This window comes from Berghia stephanieae, chromosome 7, assembly GCF_034508935.2.
Source record: "Berghia stephanieae isolate SIO BIC M18660-M18661 chromosome 7, UCSD_Bste_1.3, whole genome shotgun sequence".
In the NCBI taxonomy this organism is placed as follows: Eukaryota; Metazoa; Mollusca; class Gastropoda; order Nudibranchia; family Aeolidiidae; genus Berghia; species Berghia stephanieae.
The window spans coordinates 5329327-5342509 of record NC_088366.1 but is presented as its reverse complement, the minus strand read 5'-3'; the positions used below and the strand labels follow the sequence as shown (position 1 = coordinate 5342509).

Sequence of the window (13183 nt, the reverse complement as noted above, 5' to 3'; positions counted from 1 at the left end):
AATGTAGTTTGTACAGATAGATAAACAGATAACTTGATTTCCTTTTATAATTTAGAGTCAGTTTGAAAGTTCGTTGAGTCAAACAGATATCATGAAATATCTACCGACGACACTAACACTGTCAAACACAATCAATTTCTACACTGTAAAAAGTTGTCAGTTTGGCGTTTTTATGCAAATCGTTGCATTCGAAATACAGTGGACTCCGGATAAGATGATGCCCAGGGGAACCGAGAAAAAAATCGACTTATCCGAAAATCAACTTAACCGGAGTGTAACCAAATGAGCAAAAACACATGTGAACAAAGCAAACCAGTCTAGAATAAGTATGTCCCTTCATATCGCGCGGTCTCTGTAGTGGTCATCAGAGGGTCCTACCCCCAATAGTCCCATAGAGGAATCAGAATACATAAAAATCGGAATTTGAGATAAAAAAAAGCGGAATCAACTTATTGTTATTGACTATGACATGCTTTGCAACAGAAAATGTAATAGACAATCCAAAAGTACTCAAATGATTAAAAATATAAAATGTGTAAAAAATGTACAGATTGTGTAAAGACTAAGAATGGGGTCAAATAATAATAGAGAACACACAGGTCCTGGCCGTCTGAGAGCAAAGCATTGAATGGATGGATTTAACCTTGTCAGGACCCTCCCCCCCCCCCCCCCCCACACACACCTAATCAAACAAACGCGCGTGCCGGTACACACACACACACACACACACACACACACACACACGGACACAGGGCTAAAATTAAATAGGGAAAGAAGCTGACCGTACTCAAATAATATTATTACCGATTGAAGCCAACATATAATATTACCAAGGTCATTGACCTCACAAATTGGAGTCACAATAATAATAATAATACTTCGGTCAACCCCCCTTCCAAACATATAATATTATCCGACATCAGCAGCACACACTTTGAAGAGACTAATCAGACATACAAAATGTGTGTTGATTGACCATAGGAGATGACGAAATAAGCCATAGCTCACTTTTTTTTTCGCTAGAGATTTTTAAAAAAAAATTTTCCTCGATGAGAATGCCTTGAATGTGGAATGTATACCAATTAAGTGAAATTATTCCGCGAAAAGCGGAAGGGTAGGCGCCTCTAGGTCAAGGGCATGCTTCTTGTCAATCGTCGAGACAGAAATAGCGATGATTTTCTGTCGCATGCCAAACTTTCCAAATGCATCGAATCTTCCTTTTCCGCGATAGGTTTGCCATTGTAGTTGTAGACTTGACTTGAATTCCTCTTGATAAAATTGATACTGATTAAGAGGGCCATTACATAGGATGGCCTGGGATTAGAACCAAAAAAATCTTGAACTTGAAGTTGCGACAATGTAAAATTTGAGATGGAGAAATTAAAGTTATTCAATACTGCTCATGTACATTGAACACGGACGTCAGGCAAAGCACCTACATCACACCGATGTGCGCCAATCGTTCACGGATATTCTTAACCACTTAAAATTCTTACTGGTAGCTTTTTTAACCAATGGAAATACTTGTTTATTTGTGATTTTTTTTGTAGTCATGAGTGGTAAGAACATCGACTTAAGCGACATCGACTTATGTGGAGTTTTTGTTTTTTTTACTAATGTTATATAGGAAGAAGGGGGAGGGACCAAGAAAAAAAAAATCGACTTGGGTAAAAATCGACTTAGGCAACGTCGACGTATCCAGAGTGCACTGTAATGTATTCACTTAATTACTTTAAGGCTTTCAGATCAACACTAAGTTTTCATCTATTTTCATCCATTTATGACATCAAGAATTATTATTGCCCCTTTGATGCTTTCAATGTGATGGTTTCGGATAGATAATACCCAGGTTTAACTTCTCTGTTTAATAAATTTAAAAAAATAATAATAATCTGAAAAATCTAAATTTAAAACCAGAAAATAGAAGTTGCATTGAAGGAAAGACCCTATTAAATGTTATGAACAGTCAGGTGGCTTCGTAGCGCAGATATAAATGTAAATTTTAAATTAATTATAGAAAAATGATTCTCTGTGTGGCCAATTTTGGCCAAATTGGCCAGGTCAATGGCTATCTGGCATTCATGGTAAGAATTTGTCTATTCCAGGCTCCCTATTTCGAACAACTCTCAATCAAGACTTTTCGAGAGTAAATAAAACGCTGTAAATGATATTATTAAGCCGTCAAATTGTCATAAATGTTATGCTTGTCCACTTCTGATGATGCCTAACCTACAATAGGCTCAGTATTAATGTCGTCACTATCGATTAAGATAACTAGCGATAATTGGTCCTTTTTAAATATTTTTATTTCCGGTGGACTGAATGCACAGCTGTGTTTTCAGTCCACTGGTGGACTGAAAACACAGTTCCATATATAAATGGCAGTAAACAACCATACAATCTGGCATATTTATATTTGAACTACAGAGGATCCCGATTCCCGTAGTGCTGGGTCGAGTTTGAAACGATCAAATCGAGCGGGTTTTCGATCGAGTCCTCTAAAATCGAGTCGGTTTCGGGCGGGTTTCGAGTCAGTGACGTCATCGAGCAGTGATTCGTTTGAAAAAAAAAACACGAGCAACTCGTTTGCCACAGGAAACTTCACATACCCCTCCCTCTCTTATGTCTGTGGCTGGCTTGACTGCAGCTGGTTATGATGGGGGCTGCCAGATGGCCAAGTTCAAAATTGGTTACTAAGAAATGCTTTTCTATTATTATTCATTTAAAAAAAAATATTTTATTTTAAAAAAATGAAAAGATAAGTTTATCCAACTGTAGTCGATTGTTTTGTTAATCAAAACAAATGAGTTTTTCAAGGGAGTCAGAATGCTTGTGGTGTTTGGCTATTTGGGGTCTATTTGACTACTTGGGCAAGAAGAAATCTGGCTGTCTGGCAGCCTTGATTATGATCGTTCGTCGCATCACACACACATACACACACACACACACACACACACACACACACACACGCGCGCGCCATCAAACAGTTGTTGATGGTGAAGGGTTGAGACCCCCCCCCCCCTCCCACCACCATCATCCCGCTGTCACCTTAACATTTCATATTTATGTCGCGCCAAAAGTTGTCGGCCGCCCCCACCTCCCATAATTTGTCACTGGTCGTCATCGCCTCTTGTGTGTGCGGGAAAGGTCGTGCCTTTCATTTCATTATTTGAAAAATAAATGAACAAGAATGGTGTGTTTTTATTAGGTAGGTAGATAATAATAATATTTAGCAGGTTCCACACCCAGACACACACGGATTGCCCGGACACGATGATAACGATGCCGACGACAATGGATGACGATGATGATGATGATGATGATGATGATTATCGTGTTTCTGTTTAAAAAATGAAATACTTTAGCAGGTTCCACCCCCACCCCCCACACGGATAGACCGGACCCGAAGATGATGATTGTGGTTTTGCTGGCTGTTACGGCTGTGATGAGGATGATGATATGATGATGATGATGATGACGATGGCGCAGATGGTGATTATTTGTTCGGTCGCTCAGTGGTACGGTGTCTCTTGTCACAAAATCAAGCCTTATCAATGGCCGGATGAGTGACAGTGATTGTTGAAAATTGTGATCCAGACGTTAAGTCCGTGTGTCAGGCACTTGACTCAGGTGTGAATGTATTCTTATCTTATAAGCAATGACGGGTATTGTAAAGAGCTTTAATACAAAAAGACTCCAAACAGCGATCGGTACCTACTGTACGAAATGGATGTATGGTCGATATGGCGTGCCGGAGGAATAAATTAAATAAAATATTGTGAAGTTCATTGAGCATGGTAAATCCTTGGAAATGCGCTTTGAACTAATACACCTGCTAGACAACTCCGATTCCAATATAAACGACTGATTAATATTCCCATATATAAACTATAGTTAGCTGAAAATCTTTCTTTGTCGGGACTCCAAAAGTATGGAACGAATTAGACAAAGAAATCAAAGGGTCTTTTAGGAGCACTGATTGATTTTAGATTGATTATTACATTGAAATGTGTTGATATTTATTTTATCCATTATTATTAGGGTGGTGGTGATGATGATGATCCCGCTGATATGATGGTGATGATAAAAATAAATTAAACATAATTCCCTTTATTCATCCCATAGGGGAGATTCGTCTTTTGGGTCTATTCTAAGGGAAGACTGGAATAACCCAAGCGATAGCCGCAGTGCAGCGCCGCAAATTTAGTTAGGGCAAGGTGACTTGCTCAAGACCACTCAGCGGCGGGTGATCGAACTCGGTACCTTTCGGGTGCCAACCAAAGACCGTACCGATGCCCCTGATGATGATGATGATGATGATGATGATGATGATGATGATGATGATGATGATGATGATGATGATGATGATGATGATGATGATGATGATGATGATGATGATGATGATGGGAACTAACAAAGAATACACAGGCATCTAAAATTGAAACATTCCATATTCAAAGCTAATGTTTTACTTTAAAAAATTGAACTTTACAATATCCACTAAATGTGATCAAAGCGCTTTGTAAAGGGGTCCCCGGTCAACAGCAACATTTGATATGTAGGACGGGACATGCCGCCTGTTAGGCGATATTACAATTTTTCAGACAAAGACAACGCTGTTAACGGCCAGGTACTCATTTTACACCTGAGTACGGTGAGAGAATGTGAGTAAAAAGCCTTGTCCAAAGACTCAACTATGCACCGAGCGCGAGGCTCGAACCCAGGACTTTCCGATCCCAAAGCGGGTGTCATACCACTAGACCATTATAATGCACGAGACCCATGGTCGACTAGAGTACTACCTATAGTTACGTCATGACTAGACCACATAGCCGCACTACTGTAGGAGTGTTCATTGATAGAGGGATGCGTGTGTGTCATAGAAATAGCCTTAGTGTGTGTGTGTGTGTGTGTGTGTGTGTGTGTGTGTATGTGTGTGTGTGTGATAGTCAAACTTTAGTAGGTTTAATGAAGTCTTGTCACACACGCGTGATACACCTATACGAATTTCCCTGCCACTGCCACTCAGACACACTAACATCTGACAAGGAGTGAGGGCTGTGGAAGAACCACAGACTACCGTGTGCAAACATTGGCGATTGGTATCGGATGGCAAACTGTGATCGTTTGAATTTGAAATGATTCGAAACACTCGTTACCCCTCCGCTCGCTCGAATCCTGATCGTCTCAAGCTCGTCTCACGTGTCAAGATCGTCTCAAGCTCACAACCCGCCTGATCGTTTTACGATCGAGTAATCGTTTTACTAACTCGCTCTTCCGGCATTGAGATCGAGCACTGACTCGTGGCTTGGCGCTCGATCGTCGATCGAGTAAAAGCGATCAAATAACCCAACACTAGATTCCCGACTTTATGTTGTTGGATGGAATTTGAACTTCGGGGATGCGATGCTTCGGTTCAGTTAGCACGATTAATATGCCTGAGGATTCTCCCTACATTTTGGGAGCATTGACATAAATAAACATAACACACAATCGATCTAGGCTTGTGTGGAGCTTGTCCAATGTGTAAGGAAATCAAGCGTAATGTTACGGTATTATTGCCCCTCACCCCTACACACATAGTCTGCTATAGATTTAGATAGACGTCTTCCGTCTAGTAAGGTTTGTGCTGAGTCAATAAAAGTTCCCCTTTCTTGAGAATCATCCAGACTTGATATCTCCGAAGAAGGTGAAATAAAAGTGCTTATTCTTGTAGGCCTTCCGAAAGCTCCTCGTAGCTAGTAGCATTTCTTTCAATTTGTATTTTCACTGTGATGGATCTTTTGTCATGCGTTTATTTATTCAATTTGTTAATATATTTAGTATTTAGCATTTTTAAAACTCCAGAGCAAACCTTGATGGATAAGATTATTTTGTGAAGTATTGAAAGCAGTCCTAGTTTCTTTTTGCTTTTCTTTTTTTGTTTTTTGTTGTTTTTTTTTTTTTTTTGGAAAGGGAGGGGGGGGGGGGGGGGTTCTTTCACTTTCAGGATTAGCTCGAGAACGGAGGATTTTTATTTCGTCTATTAGGGTTAGTTGTAAGTCTTAGTCTTAGTAAATGTGCTAGGGTGTTTTGTTTGTTTTTCCTATTAGGGTTAGTTAACGGTACTACGAGGGCTCTTTCATAATTAACCGAAAAATGCCTGTAAAATCCGCGTTTTTTATGCTATCAACCAAATTCTTGCACGTGTTCATACCTTGACTCGTCCTTCATTTCTCTACGTAACAGCCAAGTCTGTCGACACACTTCTGCCAACGCCGCACCATGGAATAGATACCCTCTCGGAAGAAATCTCCGTCAAGGTTTTGTAGCCATTTCCGCACATGGTCAACAAGCTCTTCATCGACATCAAGGCGCTTTCCTGCCAGCTCACGTTTCAGTGGCCCAAAGAGGTGATAATCAGATGGTGCGAGGTCTGGACTGTGTGGTGGGTGTGGCAAAATCTCCCATCCATATTTCTCTAGCCAACCTTGCGTCACTCGTGCTGTGGGGTGTAGCGTTGTCGTGTTGCAAAATGACCCCGTTGGTCAACTGCCCTGGGCGCTTTCTGCGAATGGCCTCCCTAAGCTTGTCAAGAGTTTGGCAGTACCTTGCAGCATTGATTGTTTCTCCAGGTTGTAAGGTTTCGAACAGAATAACACCACGACTGTCCCAGAAAACAGTTCCCATTATTTTCTTTGCTGACCGCATGACTTTGAATTTCTTCGCGACAGGTGAGGATGGATGTTTCCATGTCATCGAATCTTGCTTTGTTTCTGGGGTGCAATGGTCAACCAAGTCTCATCACAGGTGACTATGCTGTCAAGAAAAGTCACATCGTACCCTAGAAAGTCTCCGCCGGCGTTGGCAGTATGCCCGTGAACCCTGCGTGAGCTCTTGCTTCTTCTCAAAAGTTCCCTGCAGATGTCCAATCTTTGTTCTTTATGATTGTCTGTCAATTGCTTAGGAACCCATATTGCGCTGACTTTTCTGTAGACAAGTTCATCAAATACAATTCTATGGGCAGAAGTTTCCGAAATTTCAAGACTGCTTGCGATTTCATGAAGTTTCAACCTCCTGTCCTGACGAATAAGCTCATCAACTCGCTTCACATTGTCTTCTGACGTCGCAGTTATCGAACACCCTCTCCCTTCCCTGTCTGTCAAGTCGGAATGGCCGGCTTCAAACAAATTACACTAGTGATAGACTTGTGTACGGCTTATAACATGCTCACCATATACACTCTGAAGTTCTTTATGAATTTCGGTAGGATTCAGACTTCTGGAGTTCAAAAAACGTATGACAGCTCTGATTTCCTCCTTTGACCAAGTTTCAAGGTGGGCCGCCATCTTTAAAATCGTCTAGAAATTCATTGTGCAAAATTATGCACTTCATAATTTCTAGGAATATCCGTAATGAAATAAGGAATATCATGTCGTTTACAGAATTTAAAAATCTCTACTGGTTGCTGAGCAATGGGCATTTTTCGGTTATTTCTGAAAGAGCCCTCGTATCTAGGTTTTATTTTTTTATAAGGGTTAGTAGAGGGAATATTTGGGTTGTTTCCGGTAGCACGAGGAGCTTTCGGAAGGCCTACCTTATTCTCTTAAGAGTTGATGAATATTGTGATTATTATTATTATTATTATTATTATTATTATTATTATTATTATTATTATTATTATTATTATTATTATTATTATTATTATTATTTCTTTCTCCAAGGACCAAAGTCCCAGCAATTTAGTGTGGAACCATTGGGTCTATTACTATTTGTGTAACACACTTATTATTACCTATCTAGATGGTGTGTAAGCAATGTGCGGGTTAGAATTGTAAAATACTCACAAGTGCTTCAGCCAGAATAAGACTATTATTAAGTAACATACTTTTTAATACTTGTAGTCATTTAACCTCTTAGTAACGAGATGGTTGAGTTGATAAGGCACTGCAGCATTAAATCCAAGGATCCAGACTCCAGCATTTTTTGTACCTCTTTTCTCCTTGAGGATGATTTAAGCTCTGTAATCTTTGCTGTGGCTGATGTCTGGATATACATGTAATGAATAACATTTCGATAGTGCATAACGATGACGAAGTGGTGCTCTACAGAGCTTTTACAGAGTGCAACATCTACTAAACATGCTCAAAGCGCTTTACAAGGGGTCCGTCGTCCTATCCAAAACAGCAACACTTAACATGTAGGACAAGACATGACGCCTGATAGGCGATATTACATTTTTTTCTCTCCGAAAGACAACGTTGTTAAGGGCCAGGTACGGTGAGAGAATGTGAGTATAGAGCCTTTTCCAGGGACTCAAATATACACCTCTTAGTGCAGAACTCGAACCCAGGACCTTCTGATCCAATGGCAAATGTCATACCACCAAAACACAATGCCGCACATATATCAGTCTTTTCTCGAAGTAGATCATAATGAAAAAGGGTTGATAAATAAATTTGGGAATTTTAGTTACTTAATTTGATTATATTAGAAACATAGCTGCCAACCAGTTCGATAAAATCGTACTTAGTACGATTTGGCCAATCCAGAAAAAGAAAAAAAATCCAGAAAAAAAAAAAAGAAGAAGAAAATGTGATAAAAATTATCTTGGGAGAAAATTTTCGCCACAAAGGAAAGGAGGCTATTAAGCCCAAGCCTCAGTAATCTGCTTCTGTCACCACCTCCCCATAACTTATGCCTACCCAGTATGATGATAAAGGTAAGCTTTTCTTAGTATTACAGTTCTGACCATTCTAGTACTTAAGTACATTAATAAATATGCCATTTTAAGACATGAATTGGGCGTCCGCGCCGCACCGCGTATAATAATATTTTTGCATTTTGAAAAGTTGGCAGCTATGTAGAAAGAATTTTCAGACACTCACAGCCATTTATACACCCCATCGCCATTCGCATAACCAACACCTCACTGCTGATTCTTATTACCTCGCCATTCTTCCAATTTCAAGGCCACGAGCCATGATTTGCTAAATGGTTGGCTACAACGGTAAATCAATGTTGTGAAACAGCAACCCGCCTCCCACCTCTCAACAACCCCCCCCCCCCCACCCCCAACACACACACACATACACACCAACACCTTGTAACATGCCATGTATAGAAAGTAATCTCTCTCAGCATAACAATAAAGTAAATAAATAACCATCTATGTACATGCTCATTTTTTAATACATTTTTTCCAATTTTGTAAAGCAGCAAAATCTCTTGGATTGAGTGAGTTAAGCCCATAGAGCTGGGAGGTTTATCCCGGTTTCTATAAAAGGTGAAACAGACAATAGCAATGGCTTGTCTACCCTTTGGATAGAATGCTAGTCTTTAGCAAATTCTATTCCACGGAAAGACTGGCACTGCAAATTGAACTAAGGAGAGGGGGCTTACTGAAGACTACATAATGTGTTGGTTCGAATTGAGTATCTTTCGGGTATGAAGCAAAGACCATACCACTGAGCCCCATCAAGTCGTTATGGCAAGGTACAGTTTTTACTCACACTACAGTTTCCTCAAACTTTTTTACATGTCCCAAGGAGTTCAAGAAAACCGTGCTGGAATGAACGCTGATTTTGAGAATAACCTAATTTATTTTTTTTAATAACTTTTTTTTTTCAATCAGACCATGGAGGAAGAGCTTAAAAAAGAAATTGAGAAACTCAAATCTCAGTTGTTAGAATTGACAGAAGAAAATGCCTGTTTCAGGGATATGGTAAGTCATTTGAATTGAAATTTGAAATACTGTTGTTATGATTTTCAATAAAACAGTAGTATCAAATCTTAAAATATCCATAACAAAAATTCAGTTTGTGAAAATTTTATTTTCGTATTTGTCCATGCAGTGTTTTTGAGAGAGAAAAAAACCCCAGCCTAATTAGAACCCCTGAAGTTGTTGTGAGTGAATAAGGAAGCTACATTGATGAGAAGGATTAGGATAAACATTATTAAGATTAAATAGCATGACACATCTTAATTAAAGATGTCAGAAGTTTGATAATCAGTATAAGTAAGTTGGATAAGGCTAGTACAGTACTCTCTGGATTCTAGCATGCTCTCTTGAGAAGCCAAAAAGCATGCTGGAATCCGACCGTGCCCAAATTCAATTTTCATGGGAGGTATTGACTATATCATTATAGAGATAAAATTCAGTCACACAGCTCCAGCGTGCCATATTGCAGAGCGTGCATAAACATTTTTGAATTGATTACTGTATTGGTGAGATACATGGCCCTATTTGTATATGTATATATGGTGTATATAATAATAATAATAATAATAATAATAATAATAATAATAATAATAATAATAATAATAATAATAATAATAATACTTTATTGCATCCCAAAAAGGAAATTTTTTGTACAGACGTGTTATAATTTACATAATAAGATAAAAATACAATGGAAATAGGATGTATATATAAAAAAGGAACAGCTCCATTACCAGAGCTGCGCTTTATAATATGAATAATTTCAACACTGTAAAATAGTCAAAACTGTCACTATAAATTAAAAATTGAAAAGATTGCAAAACAAATAAATTAATAATTTAATATTTACATTTTTTGAAACTAAAAATGCGAAATAATTGTATAAAATGATTATTGCTTGTTGTTATAAAGCCTAATACTGGACGGCAGAAATGATTTTCGGTGTCTCTCTGTTTTTGTTGAAATAGAGAAAGGGCGACCACTTCTTTCTGACATAATAACTGATGGTCTTAGTGGATGATACTGGTCATTTAATATTTTAGTTATTTTATTTATACAAAATTTCTCGTATAAAAGATCTACATCGTCAACATCATTTATATAGCGTTTAATAGATTTTTTAATATTTGAATTTATTTTGTTCCTTTCCACTGCTAAGCAATTGCCTCCCCAAGCTGTTATACAAAATGACAAAACACTTTCGATTACTGCTCTATAAAATAATGTGCAGAGGGTTTTATCTATTCTAAACTGAGAGAGTTTTGATAAAAAATATGTACGTCTGCACATCTTATGCCTAATTATTTTCAAGTGTTCATCCCACTTGAGCCTGTCATCAATTGTTACACCAAGGTATTTGTAGTGAGGAACTCGCTGGACGAATTGGTCCTTTAATTTTAACGGTTCTATCGGTTCCTTCACTCTCCTAAAGTCAATCACTAGCTCCTTTGTCTTGCTTATGTTAAGCTCTAGGTGGTGGGCATCACACCAAGACACAAATCTATCAATTTCTTGCCTATAAGCCACTTCGTTCCCATTTGTTATGAGGCCTTGAAGAGCAGTGTCATCTGCAAACTTTATCAAAGGTACACTCAGGTTTTGACTTCTACAGTCATTCGTGTATATTGTGAATAATACAGGGGACAATACACAACCTTGAGGAGCACCAGTATTTGTAGTTATACAGGAAGATATATTTTGTCCTAATTGAACATATTGTGCTCTCTCCGTAAGAAATTCGAGCACCCAAGCAATTATATACTTGTTTAAATTCAGACTAGTCAATTTTTGAACAACCAACTGAGGTTGCATTGTATTGAACGCTGAAGAAAAATCTGCGAAAAGCAATCTGCAATAGCTCTTAGCGTGATCTAGATGCCTGTAGATGTTGTTTGTAAACAGCAAAATGGCATCCTCTACGCCACGTCCTGGTTTGTAAGCAAATTGATGACTATCACTCAATGGCATAAACTGGTTCCTAATTTTAACAAGAACAAGTTTTTCTAAAGATTTCATGACTATTGAAGTCAGTGCAACAGGTCTGAGATCGTTCATAGATTCAAGATTTTCTTTTTTTGGAACAGGAATAATTTTTGAAGTTTTCCAAATTTCAGGGATCGAAACGCATTGGAGGGACCAGTTAAAAATATGTGTATAAATGGGGGACAGTTGATGGGCACATTCTTTTAATAATTTTCCTTTCAACCCATCCGGCCCAGCAGCCTTCCTCTCGTTTAGTTTCGAAAATACGAATCTCATTTCTTCTTCACTGACCTCAATAGTCATTTCATCTTCCAAAGCCCTGTCTAATTTATGTTTTTCATTTTCAATATCAAATTTGTTTGCTGTGTCAAAACGTGAATAAAATTTATTTAGAGTTTCAATTTCGATATCTTCAGATATAATCGTGGGCTTTGGATTATAGTTAACAGCAGTTTTAAGCCCCCGCCACGTGTCCCGTATATCCCCAGAAGAAAAGCATTTTTCAATTTTATTTTTGTACTTGTCTCTACAACTGGATATTACTCTCTTTATCTCTTTTTGTTTTGTTTTCAGATATTTTTTGTTTCCACTAGTAAAGAGAGTTTTCTTTTGGTTCAATAAAAGTTTTAGATCTTTTGTTATCCAAGGCTTGTTGTTAGGATAATATTTTATTTCTTTTTTACAAGACACGAGCTGTTCACAGAATTTTAAATACTCACTCACACAGTCATTCAGCTCATCCACACTATCACATGATTCGATAAAAACATTCCAGTCAGTGCATTCAAAACAACCACGCAAATCTTCACACACACTTCCGTTCCAGATCTGTACACTTTTCTTTACTGGTTTTACACGTTTAAAAACAGGGCGGTAGGTGGGGAGTAGCAAGAGCATGCAGTGGTCAGATAAACCCAATGGGGCACGGGGTAAACATTTGTAACTATTTTTAATATTACACAGGAATAAATCTAATGTTTTTTTGTCCCTTGTCTCGCAGTCCACGTATTGATGAAGTCCCGGAGAGTGAAATCTTTACATTGGTTAAAATCACCAGTGACCATCAATACGGCATCGGGCGACTTCATTTGAATGTCCTGTATTTCTTTCTTCAAAATATTTTTCGCTGTGTTGTTGTCTGATGATGGTGGAATGTAGACGTTGATGATGATGACATGAGTAAATTCCCGGGGTAGATAATAAGGTCGTGACGAAACAGTAATAAATTCAATATAATCGCCACAATACATTTTCTTTATTTGACAATTATTGGGGTGGCACCATTTGTTGTTAATATATGTGCACACCCCACCCCCAGTTCGTTTATTTACATTAGTCCGATCTCCTCGAAATAGTGAGTATTGTTCAATATCAAAACATGATGATGGTATGTGAGGAGAGAGCCAAGTCTCTGTTAAAGCTATTATGGAGGCTTGACGATAGTCATTATTGTAACGACACAGTGAAAACAGTTCATCAATTTTATTCTTTAATGATCTT

General features: G+C 38.3%; 1 long non-coding RNA gene across 1 annotated transcript; it reads left to right on the top strand.

Moving 5' to 3' along the window:
• Positions 1 to 5364: 5364 nt before the first annotated feature.
• On the top strand, positions 5365 to 10252 carry LOC144976100 (uncharacterized). Its single transcript, XR_013646044.1, has 2 exons — positions 5365 to 5689; positions 9614 to 10252. It is a non-coding gene; the product is annotated as an uncharacterized LOC144976100 (long non-coding RNA).
• Positions 10253 to 13183: the final 2931 nt, after the last annotated feature.